General features: G+C 46.3%; 1 protein-coding gene across 2 annotated transcripts in view; it reads left to right on the top strand.

The window, feature by feature from the left end:
• The first annotated feature begins 1279 nt into the window (after nucleotides 1-1279).
• SPIN1 (spindlin 1) overlaps nucleotides 1280-18252 on the top strand; it is a 71666-nt gene continuing 54693 nt past the window's right edge. The window contains exon 1 of one of the 2 annotated variants that reach the window (XM_058566055.1): nucleotides 1280-1350. The gene's annotated coding sequence lies outside the window, so the exon portion shown is untranslated. Of the gene's footprint in view, nucleotides 1351-2046; nucleotides 2314-18252 lie in introns of those variants that run through there. The other variant, XM_058566056.1, reaches the window with a different exon arrangement.

The raw sequence follows: 18252 nt of genomic DNA, 5'->3' as shown, positions 1-18252 counted from the left end.
GTGCTTTCCAATAACATGTCCTGTCATCCGACCTGACAACTCTCGGGGAGGCGGTTTATCTCCAGGTGGCTGCCCGCTGTCGCACTCGAGGAACCACGTCCGCCCTGTCACCCGCTCCGCTCGAAGACACCGGCCGGTGGGGTGGGGGAGCGAGGCAGGCCGGGGGGAGGGGAGAGCGCAGGGCTGGGGGAGGGGGTGGGGCGACTTGGGTTCAGACCCGGGATTCAGCCTCAGGTCCCGCACTGAATTTCGCAGGAGTCAAAACGGCTTTTCTGTCCCCCTCCTCCTGCAGACAACCAACAAAGGCTCAGAGGGCATCCTGGGTGAAACAAGTCAAACAAGTTCACAAGCGACCGTAGGAATGCCTGGCTCCTGACCTGTGAAGACAAACCGGCGAGTTCTCCCGTTTGTGGCGGGGGCTGGGCACGGGGTGGGGTGGGGGTGGGGTCAGGCCTTGCAGAGCTCCCCGCGGTGGGGCAGGCGGGGGTGGCGAGGCCCGGGGCGGGGCGCACTGGGGCGCGGGGCTGCAGAGCCCCCGGCAGTGGGGGAGGCGTGGGTGGCGAGGCCTGGGTCCCGGCGGCGGTGGCGCACTGCGGCGGCAGGGTCCGCGCGCAGGAAGCGGCCGCCGCCGGGGGCTCAGCCCGCGGACACCCTTGCCACTGCACCAGCTTCGGGCACCGGGGCGGCGAGCGCGCCCCAGGACGCCTGGCTGCTTAAATCCAAGGACAAGGAGGGCCGGTCCTGCCGCGAAAGTCCTCCCACCACGCGAAAACGAAACTTCCAGGATGCCTGACTTCCGGCGCGAGCGGGGCCGCCCCCGCCTCCGCGTCCTGGACGCCGCCCCTCCCCCGTGCGCACCTGGGGCCCAGCCCCGCCGCGCCCCCGGGCCCCGCTGCCAGGTGAGAGGGCGCCCCGCCCCGCCGCCAGGCTACGCCCGCCCGCGCCGCCTCGCCCCGCCCGCCAACCCCATCGCTAAGTGAGAGCGGCGCCCGGCCCCGCCCCGGCACCAGGTGAGTGCGCCAGGCCCCGCCCCGCTCCTTCCCGCCCCGCCGCCAGGTGAGCAGCGCCGGGCCTAGTCCCGCCGCCAGGCCCTGCCCCGCCGCCCTCCAGGCCCCGCCCCGCCGCCGGAGGCGCCTGCGCAGTGCGGCCCGTCGGGCCGGGGCCGGGCGGCGCGGCCGGCGCAGTCTGCGGGCGCAGTGCGCGTGCGCCGTGCGGCCGGGGGCGGGCGGCGGCGGCCGCGGAGCGGGGCGGGGGCGGGGCGGCGCCGTCTGGCTCGGTCGGGCCTGGGCGGGAGCGCGGCTCGGGACGGCGGGCCCGCAGGCTGCGGACGGCGGCCTGGGCGGCCGGCAGGTGAGGCCCGCGCGCCGCGGGGCAGCGGGCGCCGCGCGGGGGGCGCGGGCGGGGCGCGGCGGGCGGCAGCGCCGGGGGAGCGGCGGGCCGGGCGCATTGTCCGGGCGGCGGCGCCTGCACAGCGCCCCCTGCCGGCCGGGCCGCGGGCGGGGGCCTGGGCCGCGCGCCTTTGTTCGCCGCCCCCGCCAACATGGCGGCCGCCCCCGGCCCGCCGCCCGGCTGGCCCGGCCCGCCGCTTTGTTCCCGCGGCCGCGGCGCCGGCGGGGGGGGCGACGCGGCGGGGGCGGGGCTGTTGCGTAACCCGGCCGGCGGGGGACGGGACCCCCGGCGGGGGCGGGGGAGGGCCGGCGGGGGCGGGGGTTCGGTCCCCGGGGTGGGCTCCGCGAGGCGCGGCGCCCCCGGCCGGGGCGGGTCCCCGGCGGAGGAGGCGAGGGTCCGCGGGCGCCCGCCGCCGTGCCCGCGCGGCCTCGCCCTCACGCACACACCCGCACTCACACACGCGCGCACACGCACTTTTCTCGCCGGCGCGGTGACCTTGAGCGCGGCCGCGGTGCGGAGCGGAGCCCGGGCGCCCGGCGCGGACACTGCGCAGGGACGCGGCCTGGGCGGCAGCGCCGGGCAGGCGCTCGTGGCGGCCGCCGCTGCTTCACGGGGTGCGCCCGCGCCGGGCGGGGAGAGGGCAGGCACGGCCCGTTGGGCTCTTTTAGCGAGTGCGTCAGAGGGCAGCACGAGGCGCAGTTCGGTGTTTTCAGGGATTACACCATCTAACGTGACTTGTGCCAAGGACGACGCACCTATCGAAATGCGAATACCTGTGCAGCCTCCTTCTGTTGGAATTTTCTGGAAGGAAACTGCAGCCTGGAAGGATGGATGCAGAGTGCCGGCACTGCTTTGTACATAGCTTTGCTTAGGAAGTGAAGATTAAACCTGCCCTCGGGGTGTACACCGGGACGGATTGAGCGTGTGAGCACTCTTAGAGGTTGCGAACATCTGGAAGAGGTTGTGCAATTTCAGACGGAGGTCAAGGGAAGTGAGGAGGCTTCCCCAGCTCCACTCCCCCAGCCTTCGTTAATGAGCAAACACCAGAAAAGTGTAGTAGCTAGTAATTTACAGAACGTTCATCGTCAGACTTGATAATTATATATAAAGATTGCACAATATGTCTATGTCTGAATTCTGGGTCGTAGGTATTAGTTTCTTGAGAGAGAGAGAATTTCTTCGTTTTTAATCTTCTGAGTAACGAAATGGTTCCTTTGAAATGGGTAAGGCAAAAAGGCCTTTAGTCATCTCTTTGTGTTTAACTTAGAATTTTTTTTTTAAAGACTTTCAATGATTCCTGGAATTCCCCTAGTCTTGCTTCTGACAGTACCTTTAATTACCAAATCGGAACACAATAACAATATTTACATAGTTTTGGACTGTCTGAGGCACTGCTGCTTAAGGTGGCATTTTTTGTGACACTAGTTCTGAGAGATGCTACAAGAAAAACGAAGAGTTCCTTGGTCACCTAAGTTTGGGAAACAGTGCAGTGTTCTTTCTCCCTTAGGGTCACAATCACATGCAGGGCTCTGAGAAATTGCAGTCCAGTTTGCCACATTTGGCCCCAGATCCGTTTTTGTTTTTTTTTAGTGTAGTATCTCTTAACACCCATGAAATCCAGGTTACAGTGAAATGTTGGGCATGGGTGTCATCATGATGTATTTTAGATAATGATACTTTTCCCTTTGTTGTGAACAGGGAGGTTGATGTGGTTTGTGTGTGCCTGTGCATCTTATGGGCAGTACCTCAAATTTAGTTCTCTTCCTATTGGTAAGATACTATGAGAGTTATTAATTTGAAGTCTTCACTAGAAGAAATTAAATTATGGTGTTTTCACTTCCTAATGACTGACCCGATTGCACACACAGTTACGACCTCACTGACTGCACTCCTGAATTGTTAGCATTTTTTTCCTGGTATATTAGAAATACGTGAAAAGGATACTACTGTTTCTGAAGAGTTAATCACTTGGATTATTTAGAGATTAAAAATAATGCTGTTAGGTATTTCTTTTGGTTTAGCTGTTAGCAGGAGCTTAGTTTGCTGAGAAAGAGCAGTTAATATATATCCATGGAGGTACTTCCTCCTGTGTATTAGATGCTTAATTAAATGTTTTCTTTCCCTTTTCCTTGAATGAAGGAAATGGGGAGAAGGGAATGAACTGTTTTGCCCGAGTGTTGTGTTCAGTTGGGCAGCATTATGGTGCTGTGGAAAGGACGTGAGCTCTGGAGTTGAAGGTGCAGATGGCATGGCCTTCAGCTCTGCGGAGGTGGGTTGAGATCCAGCGCCACTCCTGACTGGTCCAGAGCCACATAGCTGAGTCATGACGTAGCTGTCTTAGACTTTCGATTCCTCAGCCATAAGCTGCGATGAAACCTATCACGTAAGGCTGTGAGGAGAATTAAATGAAATGGATTTGTAGAGTTCTAGTGCAGTTCCTGAAATACAGCAGCTGGTGCCAATCATTGTTGATTTCCTTCCCCTTCCTGCTTTTGAACTTGGCTGTAGTTACTAGCATATTTTTTTCATGTAGAAGGGAACAGTTTGCTTAGTTGTGCCCCAGTATTCAATTTAATTTTTAATTAAATCTTTATTGGGTGCTTATTTTATGGCCTTAAAATTACCGTAAGTTCTTTCTAGAAGAAGTCATGTATGGGCATAATACATAAAGATGTGTCCTTAGAGACCTTACAGTCAGGTAGGGAAAATACGTGTGCATCTGATGAGGAAATTCTGTGCTGAGAGTGTCTGGGAAGACAAGCTGATGCTCCAGCAGGGAGAAGAAGAAGAGCTGGAGAGGAAGGAAGTGTAGATGGAGGGACAGCCGGAGCGGAGGCAGGAAGAGAGGGTGAGACCGTCTTGGATTTGGATTCTAACCAAAAGATCGCCCCGTGTTATCGTTTACTCCCATGAGGGTGTTTATCTGTAAAATGGGTTGAGAACGCCAGCCTCGTCAAGTGCAGGCCTCTGTGTGGTGAAGTGATTCCTTGGGCTCCTGGATGTAGTAAGTGCCTTGTGGGTATTGGTCATGATGATGCTAGCATGGCAGACACTACCTGTAGTTTGGCATGGCCAGTCTGTCTAGGGATGAATTGGGGCCAGATTTTAAGCAATTCTACATATCATATCGCGTCACAGCAGTTGGTGTTTATCCTGTGGTTGGGGGCAAGCCGTTGAAAGGCATTGAACAGCGTGAAAAGTGGATTGGGGGAGTGTGCCGGTGTAGGTTCTCTAGTCTACAGAGTCTGGCCTCTTGGAGAAGGCAGATGATATTGTTTGAGGCGGGGGGAATCCGTCTGGAGCCCCTAGAATGTTAAATGCGTTACCATTTTGGGGGGGACCGGTGGGGAAGGATCCATTTGGTATGGATATTATTTTAACCAAATGCTGAGTCAATGAGAAGACTAGTAGTAAAAAGCATTTTTTAATACCATATTAGGTGTTTTTAGATTGTAGTACTGTCTTAAGAAAAAAAGGCAGAACAACTTTTTTAAACTTAGACTATTCATTTATAGTAGATTGTTCAGTTTACTTATAGTCAAATCCTTTTTTTTTTTTTTAATTTTATTTATTTATTTATTTTTCCCCCAAAGCCCCAGTAGATAGCTGTATGTCATAGTTGCACATTCTTCTAGTTGCTGTATGTGGGACACGGCCTCAGCGTGGCCAGAGAGGCAGTGTGTCAGTGCGCGCCCGGGATCCGAACCCGGGCCGCCAGCATCAGAGCGCACGCACTTAACCGCTAAGTCATGGGGCCAGCCCTATAGTCAAATCCTTATAACCTAGGTTTAATTTTTGGACTTGTCTACAAATGATCTCTGTATCTATAAATGGTCTATGTAAACATATATATGTTTACATGGGTATATATACATGTTATAGACATATATATCTACGTGATCTATATATCTATATATTAACTAATTTTATGTTTGAATTAATATTATAGCTTGAGTTTTAGGTCCTGACACAAATGATAAGAATATTCTTTTTCCTTTGTGCGGCGTTGGGTGGTGGTGATGGTGGTTGGTAGTTTTCTTTCTTTTTGCTTTCTCTCTTTTGAGGATCATTGGACCCATGGAGTTTTGTGTTTTCAGTGTGTTTTTCCTCTGCTTGTGCCACCTGGGGCATGGCGAGGTCCTCTCAAGCTAGTTCTCTTCACTGGGTAGGACCCCCTTAATCTTATTGCTTTCTGCACCAGATATTTGACACTCACTATGCTTTCCCTGACCAATACCGATCAGCCAGTCCTTTTAGCTCCTTTTTCTGGAGAGAGGAATTTAGATAGCAAAATCTTGTGCTGCGTGGCCTTATTGCTACAAGGGTGCCCCTGCTTTCATTGGACAGACTTGGGAAATATATAAATTTTGATTTTGTATTGATGTTTCTAATTCGTATTTAACATTACATGGTTTTTACTTGGAGTTTATCGTTTTTTCTCTAACATTGAAAATTTGCATTCTTAGCAACATTAATTTATCCTACAACATAAATGTAGTAGTTTGAAAACACCGGTAACGATAAAGTGATTGTAGGTTTATATTTTATTACAGTTCTTTTTGTTCCTAAAATATATGCACATAAGGATGTATAGTTGACATTCTGTGTTATAAAATCATTTGAAAATATTTTCCCTCTGATTATGTTACCAATTTGATTATTAGTTTCATTATTTGCCTGAAATCCTTAACTTTTAAGAGTTGCTTGAGTTTTTTATTTAATGTATTTTTTTCAGTATGTAAAATATTTACGTGGGGCAGAAGTCAAAGCTGGATAACAAAGGTATGTTCCCAGTCTGGCCTCCATCCCTGTCCCTGCACTGTTCCCTCCTGCCCCATTTTTGTTAGTTTCTGCTTTATTCTTCCAGTGTTTGTTTTTGCAAATATAAGCACATACATATATTTTTGCTTTGCTTTTTTTCCTTAAGTGGAAGACAGAACTCTACGTACATTGTTTTGTTTCTTCCTTTTTCCTTATTGTCTTCTGGAGATCACTTCCTAGAAGCTCTTTTCCATTCTTTTGTGGTTACAGTTCATCTCCTAATGGTGAACATTTGGGTTGTTTATATTCTATTACTGTTGTAAATATTGCTGCAGTGAATAACCTCGTGGATGTATTGTTTTGTATTTGTGCAGGTATAGCTTTAAGATATTGAGATTGCTGGGTAAAAAGTAAATATGTTTGTAATTTTGTTAGTGTCAAAAAAATTACATGTAAAAAAAAAAGGGCAGATTTGATTATATCACCTTTTACTTAAAACTCTCAGTGGCTTCCCATTGCTTTAAAAGTAAAACTTCACAGCACGGCCTCCAGGGCACACACAGTTTTCAGCCTTTGGGGCCTCGGGCTTCCCTTGCCCCACATCTCCCCCTTTTCCCTGCTCCAGCCTGGCGGGCCTTCTTCCGTGTCCTGTGTCCCCCGTCTCCTGCACCAGGCAGCGTGCACTCCTTTTCCTCCACTGGGAATGCCTCTGTCCTTGTTTCACGTATCCCTAGTCTTCCTTAGGGCTTGGCTCAAGCACCAGTTTTTCGTGACATTATTTTTGTGTGAGCTCACACATTTTCATAATAAACGTAAAATAGTCCAGGGAATACCCATACATCCATCTCTCGCTACAGCAGCCATCAGTTTTCTGAAGTTTTTGACTTTTTTTCTTGAGTTGCCTGAAGTCACGTCCTCTTGGTAGAGACATTGCTGTCCTGCCTGGTGCTTATCAAAATTACAGTGTTACATTTGTTTACGTCATTTCTGTTTTCCCAAAAATGCTGAGCTTCATGAAAGCAGAGACTGTTTTTGCCCATAATTACTTTGCTAGTACTTCGTTCAGTGCCTGGGTTGTGAGTGCTCAAACCGCCTGGACAGTCAGTAGAATTGTCCAAGGGAAGAGGGAGGCTGGGCGGTTGTGTCTCGGGTGCTGCACAGGGGTGTCTGAGACAGTGGGGGTTTAGGGATCAGAGTTAACGTGGTGTAGGAGCTGACGGAGCAGCTTATAGATGAGGCTGGTGTCTGCCCGCCCGATGCTGGAGTTCGAGGTCCCTAGGGCAAGCATTTGGGAAAGGAAGATGGATGTACAGTGCGGAAGAACACGAGCAGGCTGGGAGCCACAGCCGGACGGGTTGAATGCCATGTCAGTTCTGCTGCCTCTGACCTTGGTTGTGTGGGCGCGTCAGGCAGGAGCTGGGCCCTTGTCATGGAGCTAACCACACACTAGGCCCAGCAGGCCGAGAAGCCCGGGGAGCCTGGCGAGGGTAGAGTCGTGGCAGTGCTGCAGGCCCACCCATGCCCTGTGTTCGTCAGTGCGGGCAGGCTGCAGATGTGCTTCCAGATGTGCCCCTTCAGGTGCACCTCCTGCCTGCTGCACAGGAATCTCTCTGTTGGCCCGCCCAAACCAGAAACAGAGGGAAGGAAATTCTGGGGACGTGGTTCAGCCTAGCCACGTTAAAACATTACAAAGCAAAGTGATGACATCAGGGTTTTCAACTCTCAGCTCAGGTTCCGTATAAGAGACCTGAAAGTTTCTGTGATGCTTTCGAAGTGCACACTGAATTCCCAGTGAGGTGAGAGCATTGATTGGTAAGGAATGGAATCTTGAAAATTGGGTTGGGCCATATGGTCAGATTCCGATTAAGCTGGAAACCTTGAACCCCTAAATTCTGCTGGACTACTTTTGCTGGTAGAGGCGGCCTTTCCATCCCCTGCCTGAGGAACTTAATCTCCCTTTGCCTGAAAAACCTATAATTGGCTTTCCTTAGGGTAGTTCCAGCAGACCCCAAAGGGTGAGGTACAAAGTGTGACCCATGAGGAGATGTGCCACTCTCCGAAAGATTATCTGGGTGGCCACTATATAGATAGGAGCCTGGGGAATGTTTGCTAGAATGGATCTGAAGGGTGTGGGATAATGGTGCAAGGAACGTTAAGTTGGATTAGGCCGAATTTGTTGATATGGGCCCATAAGCAGAGGTGCTGGATTCGATGTTGTAGCTTGAGGGGTTAGCAAGGGCTCTGTTGATTGCCTGCAACAACCCAAGAGGTGGCCTGTGCTAAGCCAAGCTGAGATGCCCGAACTGCCTTGGTGTACCACAGGGGCAGGGATCCCGAGGCCTGGGGAGGTGGGAGTGCTGGAGTGGATTTGTCTTGAAGGGTTCCGAGCCCTGCCTTATCCCACAGCCGTGAGACATTGGCGAGGGGGACCCCAGTCTCCTGGAGGGCTCTGCTCACTTCTGTGCAGGTCAGAAATCACAGTGGGAACTGCTGACCCTGAACCAGATCCGGAAATACAGTGGCGAAAGTTGGATCCTGGGGTGGCAGTTCTGTTGAATGGTCTTTTTTATTTAGAATTAATCTCTGGGTTACAACAAAATTTTTTGGTTTACTCTGGTATTATCGTTTAACCCTGTAAAGTTTTTCCTTTAAATTGACTCAGCAAGAAAGCAATCCTGTGTACTTTACATTCGTAATTACTCTTCACTACAGTTTTTAAAATTTTAGTCCATAAAGTAAGGTTTACCTAGAATAAATACAGTAGTCCCCCCTTACTTGGAATGTGGAGGATACATTCCAAGACCCCAGTGAATGCCTAAACTGAGCATAGTATCAAACGCTATATATACTGTGTTTTATACTTTACATACACACCTGTGATAACGTATAATTTATAAATTAGGCACAGTAAGAAATTAACAACAATAATAAAACAATTTAACGATATACTGTAATAAAAGTTATTGTCAATCTTAGCAACCTCAGCATACAATATATTTTCTTTCCTTATTGAGGTGAGAACTTTCACCTTTGCACTTAAAGGAAGCACTTTATGGGGCTGGCCCTGTGGCGTAGTGGTTAAGTGCGCACGCTCCGCTGCTGGCGGCCCAGGTTCGGATCCTGGGCACGCACGGATGCACTGCTTGTCAAGCCATGCTGTGGCAGCGTCCCACATAAAGTGGAGGAAGATGGGCACGGATGTTAGCTCAGGGCTGGTCTTCCTCACAAAAAGAAAAAAAAAAAAAAAAGGAAGCACTTTATGGCTTCTCTTTGGCATATCTGAATTGCCAGCATCACTGCTCTTGCGTTTTGGGGCCATTAGTAAGTAAAATAAGCGTTACTTGAACACAAGCCCTGCAGTACCTCAACAGTTGAACTAATAACCCAGGTGGCTGCTAAATGACTAAGGAGCGGGTGGCATCCACAGTGTGGATCCGCTGGACAAAGGGGTGATTCACGTCCCGGGTAGGATGGAGCGAGACGGCTCCAGATTTCATCATGCTACTCAGAATAGTGTGCAATTTAAAACTTATGAATTGTTTATTTCTGAGATTTTCCATTTAATATTTTTAAACTGCAGTTGACCGTGGGTAACTGAATCCGTGGAAAGCGAAACCACTGATAAAGGGAACTACTGTAATTTATATCATTGGTGGGACTACAGTTTGGTGGACCCTTTTTGAAAGGCAGCTTCACTATACTTAAACAATTTAAGATGCACGTGCTCTGGCCTGGCAATTCCACTGCTAGGAATTTATTGTATAGATGCATTTGCACAAGTGTACGAGTCTGTGTGTGTAAGATTTTTTCATTATAGCAGTGTTTGTGATATTGAAAAATTAGAAACTCCTGTCCAGTATTGGGGTTGACAGGATAAAATATGTGATCTTTATATCCATATGTTGGAAAGTTCTGTCACTATTAAAAGGAAAACAAAAACGAGGAAAAATCTTACTATACTGCATGGAAAACATAACATTTAGTAAATGAAGCAAGTTGTAGAACTGTATGTTCTCACTTGCGTGTGTGTGTAAGATGTTTGTAAATCTCTATGTACTGTGCTTGAAGTATTTGTACAGCAGTGTGTTGTTAGATGCACAGCAGTCTTTTAACAGTGGTTACCTCTGGGGGTGGGACTGATGGAGGAAGCGGGGAGGAGGGCTCTGTGTAAGAGACTAACAGCGTGGCTCCAAATTTCTCCGTCGCAGTTAATAGAAGCTGATTCCCCTTTGGTTTGAGGACTGTTGACTTCTGAGTCTTGCCTTTTCTTCTAACCTTTTTTATTGTGACATATACCGTAAGTACAGAAGTAGGTACAGATCCATGGTTTGTGACACCATCTGTGGAACTGCCACTCGTTTCATTCTGAATTTCACTCATGTGGTCACATGTAGTTGTAGTTTGTTTATTCATGTGTTATCCATGGCTCTTCACTCTCCTGTTGATAAGTATTAGGTTGTTCCCAGTTTGGGAACAGTCCCAGTTGGGACTGTTCAGGTCCCCCAAGAACAAGAAGACAGCGAGTTGGGATTAGACTTAGATGTATTGGGGGAATACGTGTGAGGGAGCTGTCAGTCCCTTGCAGGCCGATGGGTGGGGAGGAGGAAGGGACAGAGGGAGTGTCTGGTAGAGGTCTTCTTTTTTTTTGATTTTAGAAGTGATCTTTTTTTTAAAAAAAGTTTATTGAGGTCATAATACTTGATAACATTGTGAAATTTTCGTTGTACATTATTGTTTGTCAGTCACCATATAAATGCACCCCTTCACCCCTGCTCATCCCCAAACTCCCTTCCCCCTGGTAACCACCAAACTGTTCTCTCTGTCTCTGTGTTAGTTTATATTCCACATATGAGTGAAATCATGCGGTGTTTGTCTTTCTCTGTCTTGTTATGCTTAACATAATACTCTCCAGGTCCATCCACGTTGTTGCAAATGGGATGATTTTGTCTTGTTTTTATGGCTGAGTAGTATTCCATTGTATACATATACCACATCTTTATCCAGTCATCTGTTGATGGACACTTGGGTTGCTTCCATGTCTTGGCCTTATAGGGGTGCATAAGCCTCTTTGGATTGTTGATTTCAAGTTCTTTGGATAAATACCCAGAAGTGGGATAGCTGGATCATAAGATATTTCTATTTTTAATTTTTTGAGGAATCTCCATACTGTTTTCCATAGAGGCTGCACCAGTTTGCATTCCCACCAGCAGTGAGTGAGGGTTCCATTTCCTTCACATCCTCTCCAACATTTGTTATTTTTTGTCTTGGTGATTATAGCCATTCTCACGGGTGTAAGGTGATATCTTAGTGTAGTTTTGATTGGCATTTCCCTGATGGTTAGTGATGTTGAACATCTTTTCATATCCCTATTGGCCATCTGTATATCTTCTTTCGAGAAATGTCTATTCATATTCTCTGCTCATTTTTTGATTGGGTTATTTGTTTTTTTTGTTGTTCAGGTGTGTGAGTTCTTTATATATTATGGAGATTAACCCCTTGTCAGATATATGGTTTGCAAATATTTTCTCCCAGCTGGTGGGTTGTTTTTACATTTTGATCCTAGTTTCGTTTGCCTTGCAGAAGCTCGTTAGTTTGATGAAGTCCCACTTGTTTATTTTTTCTTTTGTTTCCCTTATCTGAGTAGACATGGAATTTGAGATCCCTTAATGACCAGTGACAAATAGTGTACTGCCTACGTTTTCTTTCAGGAGTTTTATAGTTTCAGGTCTCACCTTCAGGTCTTTGATCCATTTTGAGTTAATTTTTGTGTATGGCAAAAGCAGATGGTCTACTTTCATTCTTTTGCAAGTGGCTGTCCAGTTTTCACAGCACCGTTTGTTGAAGAGCCTTTCCTTTCTCCATTTTATGCTTTTTGCTCTTTTGTCGAAGATTAGCTGCCTGTAGATGTGAGGTTTTATTTCTGGGGTTTCAATTCTGTTCCATTGATCTGTGTTTCTGTTTTTGTATTGGTACCATGCTGTTTTAATTACTGTCGCTTTGTAGTATGTTTTGAGGTCGGATTGTGATGCCTCCAGCTTTGTTCTTTTTTCTCAGGATTGCTTTAGCTATTCAGGGTCTTTTGTTGCCCCATATGAATTTTAGGATTCTTTGTTCTATTTCCGTGAAGAATGTCATTGGGATTCTGATTGGGATTGCATTGAATCTGTAGATTGCTTTAGGTAGTATGGACATTTTAACTGTGTTTATTCTTCCAATCCACGTGCATGGGATATCTTTCCATTTCTTTATGTCATCATCGATTTCTTTCAATAGTGTCTTATAGTTTTCATTGTATAGGTCTTTCACCTCCTTGGTTAAATTTATTCCTAGATGTTTTATTTTTTTTGTTGCAGTTGTAAACGGGTTGTATTCTTGAGTTCTCTTTCTGTTAGTTTGTTTAATTAGAGTATAAAATGCAACTGATTTTTCCAAGTTGATTTTGTACTCTGCAACTTTTCTGTAGTTGTTGATTATTTCTAATAGGTTTCCAATGGATTCTGTAGGGTTTTCTACATATAAAGTCATGTCGTCTGCAACAGTGAGAGTTTCACTTCTTCTTTTCCAATTTGGATACCTTTTATTTATTTTTCTTGCCTAATTGCTCTGGCTAAAACCTCCAGTACTATGTTGAACAGGAGTGGCGAGAGTGGGCACCCTTTGTCTTGTTCCTGTTCTCAGAGGGATGGCTTTCAGTTGTTCCTTGTTGAGTATGATGTTGGCTGTGGGTTTGTCGTATATGGCCTTTATTATGTTGAGGTGCTTTCCTTCTGTACTCGTTTTATTGAGAGTTTTTATCATAAATGCATGTTGGATCTTGTCAAATGCTTTCTTTGCATCTATTGAGATTGTCATGTGGTTTTTATTCCTCATTTTGTTAATGTGGTGTATCACATTGATTGATTTGGGGATGTTGAACCATCCCTGTGACCCTGGTATAAATCCCACTTGATCATGGTATATGATCTTTTTAATGTATTGCTGTATTCGGTTTGCCAATATTTGGTTGAGGATTTTTGCGTCTATGTTCATCAATGATATTGGCCTGTAATTTTCCTTCTTTGTATTGTCCTTGACTGGCTTTGGTATCAGGGTGATGTTGGCCTCATAGAATGTGTTAGGAAGTGTTCCATCTTCTTCAATTTTTTGAAATAGTTTGAGAAGGATAGGTAATAAATCTTTGAATATTGGTAGAATTCTCCAGAGAAGCCATCTGGTCCTGGACTTTCATTTTTTGGGAGGTTTTTGATTACTGTTTTCAATCTCTTTACTTGTGATTAGTCTATTCAGAGTCTCTATTTCTTCTTGATTCAGTTTTGAGAGGTTGTATGAGTCTAAGAATTTATCCATTTCTTCTAGGTCGTCTGATTTGTTGGCATATAATTTTTTTGTGTGTGTGTGAGGAACGTCAGCCCTGAGCTAACATCCATGCCAATCCTCCTCTTTTTGCTGAGCAAGACCGGCCCTGAGCTAACATCTATTGCCAATGCTCCTCCTTTTTTTCTCCTTTTTCTCCCCAAAGCCCCAGTAGATAGTTGTGTGTCATAGTTGCACATCCTTCTAGTTGGTGTATGTGGGACGCCGCCTCAGCATGGCTGGACAAGCAGCGCGTCGGTGCACGCCTGGGATCTGAACCCAGGCTGCCAGTAGCCGAGCGCGCACACTTAACCGCTAAGCCACGGGGCCGGGCCCTGGCATATAGTTTTTCATAGTATTCTCTTATAATCCTTTCTATCTCTGTGGTATTCATTGTAATTTCTTCTATTTCTAATTTTGTTTATTTGAGTTGTCTCTCTTTTCTTCTTAGTGATTCTGGCCAAGGTTTTGTCAGTTTTTTTTTTTTAATTGGTGAGGAAGATTGGCCACGAGCAAACATCTGTTGCCAGTCTTCCGCTTTTTTTTGCTGAGGAAGATTGGCCCTGAACTAGCATCTGTGCCCATCTTCCTCTTATTTGTATATGGGATGCCCCCACAACATGGCTTGATGAGCGGGATGTGTAGGTCCGCGCCCAGGATCCAAACCTGCGAACCCCAGGCTGCTGAAGTGGAGTGCGTGAACTCAACCACTACGCCACTGGGCCGACCCAGAGTTTGTCAATTTTGTTTATCTTCTCAAAGAACTGGCTCTTAGTTGCATTGGTTCTTTCTACTGTTTTTTTTGTTTGTTTATTTCAATTTCATTTATTTCTGCTCTGATTTTTATTATTTCCCTGCTTCTGCTGACTTTGGGCTTTGTTTATTCTTTTTCTAGTTCTGTTAGGTGTAGTTTAAGATTTGGATTTTTCTTGTTTGTTAAGGTAGGCCGGTATTGCCATGAATTTCCCTCTCAGGACCACTTTTGCTGCATCCCGTATGAGTTGGTATGGTGTGTTTTCATTTTCGTTTGTCTCCAGATATTTTTTTATTTCTCCTTTAATTTCTTCAATGATCCATTGGTTGTTATGTAGCATGTTGTTTAGTCTCCATATATTTGTCACTTTCCCAGGTTTTTTCTTGTAGTTGATTTCTAGTTTCATAGCATTATGTTTGGAAAAGATGTTTGATATGATTTCAGTCTTCTTAAATTTATTGAGGCTTGCCTTGTTTCCCAACATATGGTGTATCTTTGAGAATGTTCCATGTACACTTGAGAAGAATGTGTATTCTGCTGTTTTTGGATAGAGTGTTCTATATATATGTTAAGTCCATCTGGTCTAATTTTTTGTTTAATTACACTATTTCCTTATTGACTTTCTGTCTGGATGATCTATCCATTGATGTAAGTGGGGTGTTGAGGTCCCCTACTATTATTTTGTTGCTGTTAATATCTCCTTTTAGGTCTGTTAATAATTGCTTTATGTACTTTGGTGCTCCTGTGTTAGGGGCATATATATTTTTAGGTGTTATGTCCTCTTGGTGGAGTGTCCCTTTTATCATTATATACTGCCCCTCTTTGTCACTCATTGTGTTTTTTATCTTGAAGTCTACTTTGTCTGATGAGAGTATGGCAATGCCTGCTTTCTTTTGTTTGCCACTAGCTTGGAGTATTGTCTTCCATCCCTTCACTCTGAGCCTTTGTTTGTCTTTAGAGCTGAGGTGTGTTTCCTGGAGGCAGCATATTGTTGGGTCTTGTTTTTTAATCCATTCAGCCACTTTCTGTCTTTTGGTTGGAGAATTCAATCCATTTACATTTAGAGTGATTATTGATTTATGAGGGCTTAATGCTGCCATTTTATCAGTTGTTCTGTATTTCCCTTGTTTCTTGTCCCATGTGTGTCGGACTGCCAGTTCAGTTTACTAGTTCTCTATGATGGTTTTCTCCATTTTCTCATTATTGATCATATGTGTCTCTGTTCTCATTTTTTGTTTAGTGGTTCCATGAGGTTAATATAAAAAAATCTCATACATGAGATAGTCCATTTTCTGATAGCCTCTTATTTCCTTAGTCTAAGCATGTTCCATCCCTTTCCTCTTCCCTTTCCGAGTTATTGTTGTCACAGCTTACTCCGTTTTGTGTTGTGAGTTTGTGGTTAAAATCAAGTGATTATGTTTATTTGTGATGTTTTCCTTCCTTTTATCTTTAATGTTACAATGTTTGCTAACCTGTTCTGATAGAGAGCTGTAGTTTTCTGATTTTGTCTGCCTGTTTGTCTCCTTGCTCAAGGCTTTGTAAACTCTTTTTGTTTCAGGTATGAGGGCCTTCTTTTTTTTTTTTTTTTATCTTTTTTGTGAGGAGATCAGCCCTGTGCTAACATCTGCCAATCTTCCTCTTTTTTTTTCTTTTTTTCTTTTTTGCTGAGAAAGACTGGCTCTGGGCTAACATCTGTGCCCATCTTCTTACACTTTATATGGGACACCCCCACAGCATGGCTTGCCAAGCAGTGCGTCGGGTGTGCGCCCAGGATCCGAACCTGCGAACCCCGGGCTGCCACAGCAGAGCATGCGCACTTAACTGCTGCGCCACCGGGCCAGTATGAGGGCCTTCTTGATCAAATCTTGTAAGGGGTGGTCTTGTGGCAGTGAACTCGCTCAGCTTTTGTTTATCTGGGAAAGGTTTTATTTCTCCCTCATATCTGAAGGATATTTTGTTGGGTAGAGTATTCTCGGCCCAAAGTTTTTGTCTTTCAAAATTCTGAATGTATCACTCTACTCTCTCCTAGCCTGTAAGGTTTCTGCTGAGAAATCTGCTGAAAGCCTGATAGGGGTTCCTTTGTAGGTTATTTTCTTCTGCCTTGCTGCCCTTAATTTTTTTTTTTTTTTTTTGTTATACACTTTTGCCAGTTTTACTAACGTATGCTTTGGAGAAGGTCTTTTTATGTTGATGTAATTAGGACTTCTATTAGCTTCTTTTACTTGTAATTCCATCTCCTTCCCCACGTTTGGGAAGTTCTCAGCTGTTATTTGTTTGAACGAGCTTTCTGCTCCTTTTTCCCTTTCTTCTCCCTCTGGAATACCTGTAATCCTTATGTTGTGTTTCCTAATTGAGTTGGATATTTCTCAGAGAATTTCTTTATTTCTTGTTAGTCTTAGTTCCCTCTCCTCCTCCATCTTAAGCATTGCTGTATTTCTTTCCTCTAAACTGCTAATCCTGTGCTTTATAATATCGGTTCTGTTATTTAAGGACTCCAGGTATTTCTTTATCTCATTCATTGTGTTTTTCATTTCCAACATTTCTGATTGGTTTTTATTTATAGTTCCAGTCTCTTTTGTGAAGAATTCCCTGTGTTCATTAATTTTATTTCTGATTTCATTGAGCTGTCTGAGTGTTCTTGTAACTTGTTGAGTTTTTTTATGATAGCTATTTTGAATTCTTTGTCATTTAGACTGTAAATTTCTGTGCCTTCAGGATTGATTTCTGGGTGCTTGTCATTTTTCTTTCTGTCTGGAGTATTAATATACCTCTTCATACTATTTGATGGGGTTGACTTGTGCCTTGGTATAGTGGTAGTATCTGGTCACAGAGTCCACCTGCTGCCACTGGGGGCGGGCAGGAGCTATGTATTCTGAGCCTGCTGCGATCTCTGGCAGCTGTGCCTGTCCTTTGGAAGCTGTGCTGACAGGGCCCATCTGCGTTTGCCTGCTCTTGGCTGCTGCTTTATAAACGTATGCGCAGGCACTCTGTTGGGGATCCCCTGCTCAGTCCGTCGGGCCAAGCTGGTGCACCAGGTGGGAGGGAGGGGTGCTTTCTTTCATGTGTGTGATCCCACACACCTGGGCTGTACGCTCACTGTCTGCCTGGCTTGGTGCAGACACCACCGTGATTGCTTAGCCGCCTTGGTGTGGAGCGTTCCCACGGGCTGGGAGGTAACTTGGAGAGCGCAAGCGTTCCTGTGGAGGGCTGGCTTCTCTCCATCTCTTCTCAGGGTTGTGCACTGCCATGAGGTCCCACCCCTAGGTGGCTGCTGCATGGGAGGGAGAGGCAATCCCCTTGCCTCCTTCCACTGCCTCCTGGGGGGGGTCCAGCACCCCCACCTTCAGACGTATGGCTCTGTGGGTCTCTCAGATGTCTATGGTGTTGTGTGAATGTCCTGTGTTGGTTTAGGAATGTCCTTTTCGTTGTATCTTAGTGGGGAGAGCCTAAGGGAAGAGGTCACTGTGGTGTAATGCTGACGTCATTCCATCGGTAGAAGTCTTTTGATTGCAGTGCAGTTCTAAGAAGGTTTATTATTATTATTTTTTAATTTATTTTTTTCCCCCAAAGCCCCAGTAGATAGTTGTGTGTCATAGCTGCACGTCCTTCTAGTTGCTGTATGTGGGATGCAACCTCAGCATGGCCGGAGAAGCGGTGCGTTGGTGTGTGCCCGGGATCCGAACCCGGGCCGCCAGCAGCGGAGCACGTGCAGTTAACCGCTAAGCCACGGGGCCGGCCCTCTTAGAAGGTTTAAACAGGGCCAGTGAGGAGTTCTCCAGCCGAAGTTGGGGTGAGAGGAGTTGCTTGTCCTGCGGGAATAGGCCTGCTTCAGCATCCCACCTACAACCAGTCATTGGCTAGAAACAGCCTGTGGGAAGTGTGGGGTCGAGTGGAGGGTGACGGTGGATTCAAAGTGGAGCAGCTCCCCGTGGTAGATGATCCAAGAGGCTCATTCTTGTGGCTGTCATGGGGCTCATGTGAGAGGACTTGCTGTG

Source organism: Diceros bicornis, chromosome 22 (assembly GCF_020826845.1).
Source record: "Diceros bicornis minor isolate mBicDic1 chromosome 22, mDicBic1.mat.cur, whole genome shotgun sequence".
NCBI classification, from domain to species: Eukaryota; Metazoa; Chordata; class Mammalia; order Perissodactyla; family Rhinocerotidae; genus Diceros; species Diceros bicornis.
The sequence above is the reverse complement of the archived record's forward strand: the minus strand, read 5'-3'. Positions and strand labels throughout refer to the sequence as shown.